Source organism: Chiloscyllium plagiosum, chromosome 29, assembly GCF_004010195.1.
Source record: "Chiloscyllium plagiosum isolate BGI_BamShark_2017 chromosome 29, ASM401019v2, whole genome shotgun sequence".
NCBI classification, from domain to species: domain Eukaryota; kingdom Metazoa; phylum Chordata; class Chondrichthyes; order Orectolobiformes; family Hemiscylliidae; genus Chiloscyllium; species Chiloscyllium plagiosum.
In genome coordinates, this window is record NC_057738.1 from 46,830,958 (window position 1) to 46,836,274 (window position 5,317).

The following is a 5,317-nucleotide window of genomic DNA, read 5'->3' on the forward strand; positions in this document are numbered from 1 at the left end:
TTTAGGAAAGGTGTGGAAGCTTTGGAGAGGGTGCAGAGAAGGTTTACCAGGATGTTGCCTGGAATGGAGAATAGGTCGTACGAGGATAGGTTGAGAGTTCTCGGCCTTTTCTTGTTGGAACGGCGAAGGATGAGGGGTGATTTGATAGAGGTTTATAAGATGATCAGGGGAATAGATAGAGTAGACAGTCAGAGACTTTTTCCCCTGGTACAACAGAGTGTTACAAGGGGACATAGATTTAAGGTGAAGGGTGGAAGGTATAGGGGAGATGTCAGGGGTGGGTTCTTTACCCAGAGAGTGGTGGGGGCATGGAATGCGCTGCCTGTGGGAGTGGTAGAGTCAGAATCTTTGGTGACCTTTAAGCGGCAATTGGATAGGTACATGGATGGATGCTTAAGCTAGGACAAATGTTCGGCACAACATCGTGGGCCGAAGGGCCTGTTCTGTGCTGTATTGTTCTATGTTCTATGTTCTATGGTCAGTGCATTTTCAGATTCACAAGATGAGTGTGATTCCCTGAGGTAAGGAATTACACAACCTAGAGACTTCTCATTCTTCTCATGCAAAGTCAACTTGGGCAGCCATCTTTCTGTTGAGTTTCTATACCATCCAGTGGGGACAGGGGCATAGTGGTAATGTCACTGGACCAGTAATCCAGACACCCCCAACCTAATGTTCTGAGGATATTGGTACAAATCACAATATGGTAATATATTAATTCCAAAATCACTCAAATAAAAAGCCAGCCTAATGTCAACCATGTGACTCTTGTCACTAAACCTATCTCATTCTGTAACATGGTCTGAGGGCATGTGATTCCAAACTGTCAGCAATGGCGTCTGGACAATTAGGTGTGAGCAATAACTCACCCAGTTAGTGACACCCACAGTTGTAAATGAATTACAAAAGCACACAGGGAAATGTCTCCAATGCATGAAGATTTCAGTGACGATTATCCAGGATTCAAAGCAGAAATGAATAAACTTACTGGAAGGTGGAGGGGATATCTCCCCCTCCCTGTGTGTTAAATGCAGGTTGGCGACTCAAACACTTGTTTATGTAAGCCTCTGTTCTTCATAAAAAGAAATCTTGATCTGATAAAGCTGGCCATATCTAAACCAGCTTAGGAGAAAATGCTGGAAAATCTCAGCAAGTCTGGCAGCATCTGTAAGGAGAGAAAAGAACTGACGTTTCGAGTCTAACTGACCCTTTGTCAAAGCTTTGACAAAGGGTCAGTTAGACTCGAAACTTGAGCTCTTTTTTCTCCTTACAGATGCTGCCAGACTTGCTGAGATTTTCCAGCATTTTCTCTTTTTGTTTCAGATTCCAGCATCCGCAGTAATCTGTTTTTATCTAAACCAGCTTAGATTTCTACAAGAGATTTTCAGTCATTCCTATACCAATATCTTTTGAAATCTTTTTAATAATTTAAATGGGGAGGCTTGATGACTCAATGATTAGCACTGCTGCCTCACAGCACCAGGGACCTGGGTTCAGTTCCACCCTCGAGTGACTGTTTGTCTGTGTGGAGTTTGCACATCTTCCCCATGTGTGTGTAGATTTCCTCTTGATGCTCCAATTTTTACTCACAGTCCAAAGATGTGCCATTAGATGGATTTATCATGGGAAATGCAGGGTTACAGGGATAGGATGGGTCTGGGTGGGATGCTCTGTGTATGATTACTGTGGACTCAATGGGCCAATTGGCCTGCTCACACACTATAGGGATTCTATGAAATGCACTTGAACTATGGATGAACTGGCTATAATGACTCTTGTTCGAATAACAAACTCTCCTATTTGTGTAATATAGCAGCTCCTCCCAAGTCAGTGAGGATTTTGACATGTGTCCATTAGTTGCTTTGAATTTATTGATGGAATGACATCATTATTACAGAACAAACTGGCATTGTTAAATAGTCTCAACATTTCTCATGGATGACAATCCCTCCTGTGCCTTAATTAATCAAATAAGGACGGTGCAATTTGGCTACACTTGGGAAACATGTCATGACCCATCAAGTCCCTCCCACCACACACTAAATTTTAAACCCTCAACCGCGTTGCTCCTAGGGAGGGGTCAAAATCTACTTTCTTTGTTCCAAAGTAGTACATCTTGTCAGCCAGAGGATGTGGTGGAGGCTGGTACAATTGCAGCATTTAAGTGGCATTTGGATGGGTATATGAATAGGAAGGGCTTGGAGGGATATGGGCCGAGTGCTGGCAGGTGGGATTAGATTGGGTTGGGATATCTGGTCAGCATGGACGGGTTGGACCGAAGGGTCTGTTTTCATGATGTACACCTCTATGACTCTGTCTGAACAGGTTCACCAAGAAGGACAAAGTTAAGTTCTTTTTCATCTTAAAGAAAGGTTAACCATTAGAAAATGATTTTATTCCAATGCTTGAAATTGGCATCTGTCATGTTCACTTCTGAATATCAGGAAAGTTTTTGAGCCTTTCAGCTGCAAGCTTCAGTGGTGAATCAAATGGTGCCAGATGCTGAACCTGACCTTGTTAGAATATAAGAATGAGGAGCAGGAGTATGCCAACTGGCCCTTCAAGAATTTAGATTAGAGTGGTGCTGGGAAAGCACAGCAGGTCACGCAGCATCCGAGGAGCAGGAAAATTAACATTTCAGGCAAAATCCCTTCATCAGGAATAGAGGCAGGAAGCCTCCAGGGTGGAGAGATAAATGGGGGAGGGGGAAGGTAGCAAAGAGTACAATAGGTGAATTTTCCCCTCCCGCCATCTTACCCCAATTCCAACCTTCCAGCTCAGCACTGTCCCCATGACTTGTCCTACCTGCCAATCTCCCTTCCCACCTATCCATTCCACCCTCCCCTCTGACCTATCACCTCCATCCCCACACCTATTGTACACTTTGCTACCTTCTCCTCAGCCCACACCCCTCCCCTATTTATCTCTCCACCCCGGAGGCTTCCTGCCTCTATTCCTAATGAAGGGCTTTTGCCCGAAATGTTGATTTTCCTGCTCCTCGGATGCTGCCTGACCTGCTGTGCTTTCCCAGCACCACTCTGATCTAGACTCTGGTTTCCAGCGTCTGCCGTCCTCACGTTTGCCTTTGGCCCTTCAAGCCTGCTCTGCAAAGTAAACACCATAAGCTTGAAGTTGCTCAGGTCTTTCACAAGCAACTGCCTGGAATATAGCACACATGACTCTGGTAGAGGTGGGATTTCTTTATCGTTCACAAAAAATGTACCATAGTTTTAAAGACATTTACTGAAGTAGCATCAACACTTCACTGCGCAGGGAATTCCATAGATTCACAACCCTCTGGGTGAAGAAGTTTTTTCTCAACTCAGTCCTAAATCTGCTCCCCCTCATTTTGAGGCTAGACCCTCTTGTCCTCTTTTCACCTGCCAGTGGAAACATCCTCTCTACTTCTATCTGATCTGTTCCATTCATAATTTTATATGTTTTGATAAGATTCCCCCTTCATTCTTCTAAATTCCAATGAATATAATCCTACTCTACTAAGTCTCTCCTCATAAGTGAACCCCTTCAACTCCGGAATCAACCCAGTGACCCTCCTCTGCACCCCCTCCAATGCCAGTACATCCTTTATTAAGTAAGGAGACCAGGACTGCATACAGTACTCCAGGTGCCTCACCAACACCATGTACAGCTGCAACATAACCTCCCTGCTTTTAAACTCAATCCCTTTAGTAATGAAGGACAAAATTCCATTTCCCTTCTTATTTGCCTGTTGTATCTACAGACTAACCCTCTGAGATTCATGCACAAGGACACCCAGGTCCCTCTGCACAGCAGCATGTTGCAACCTTTTACCATTCAGTAATAATCCTTTTTACTGTTACTCCTACCAAAATGGATGACTTCACTTTTATTTAGATTGCATTCCATCTGCCAGACCTTTGCCCATTCACTCAAAGTATCTACATTCCTCTGCAAAGTTTCACAGTCCTCTGCACACTTTGCTCTGCCACTCATCTTCGTATCATCTGCAACTTTGACACCATCCACGTGGTCCCCAACTCCAAATCATCAATGTAAATTGTGAATAATTGCGGTCCCAACATCGATCCTGAGGCATACCACCAGTTATTGATTGTCAACCAGATTAGCATTCATTTATCCCCACTCTTTGTTTCCCATTGGTCAACCAATCCTCTATCTGTGCTAATACTCTCCCCATAATGCCATGCATCCTTATCTTATGCAGCAGCCTCTTGTGTGGCACCTTGTCGAAGGCCTTTTGGAAATCTAGGTACACCACATCCACTGAGTCCCCATTGTTCACCGTCTTCATAGAATTCCAAAAGATTAGTTAAGTATGACCTGCCCTTCATGAACACATGCTCTGTCTGCCCACTGGGACAATTTCTATCTACATGCCTTGCTATTTCTTCCTTGATAATAGACTCAAGCATCTTCCCCATGACAGAGGTTAAGCTCACTGCTCTATAATTCCCCATCTTTTTGTCGACCACATTTTTTAAACAGTGGCGTCACATTTGCTATTTTCCAATCTGCTGGAACTGTCCCAGAGTGCAATGAATTTTGAAAAATCACCGCCAGTGCACCTGCTAGTTCTCCCGCCATTTCTTCTTGTACCCTGGGATGCATTCCATCAGGGCCAGGAGACTTGTCTATTCTTAGTTCCATTAGCCTACCCAATGCTAGCTCTTCCGTAATAATGATTGATTCCAGGTCCTCACCTACCTCTGTCTCTCTGTCAGTTACTGGCATGTTATTAGTGTCCTTCACTGTGAAGACCGACACAAAATACCTGTTCAATGCCACAGCCATTTCATCATATTCCGTAACTTACTGCCCCTTCTCATCCTCTAAAGGACCAATGTTTACTTTAGCCACTCTTTTTCATTCAATATATTTATAGAAACTTTTGCTGTCTGTCTTTATATTCTGTACTAGTTTTTTTTCTCGTGTTCTATGTTACTTCTCTTTATAGTTTTTTCTGTCACTTCCTGTTGACCTTTAAAGCTTTCCCAAACTTCTAGTTTCATGCTGTTTTTGGCCACTTGATATGTCTTCTCTTGATAGCCTCCCTTATTTCCCGAGACACCCATGTTAGATTAATCCTTTTCTTACAGTCCTTCCTTTTCACTGGAATCTACTTTTGCTGAGCACTTTGAAAAGTTGCTTTGAAAGTCTTCCACTGCTCGTCAACTGTCCCACCATGAAGTCTTTGTTTCCAGTCTACTTTAGTCAACTCCTCCATCATCCTATTCTAGTTTCCCTTATTTAAGCACAGAACTCTGGTATTGTATTTTATCTTCACACTCTCTACCTGTATTCTAAATTCAACCAT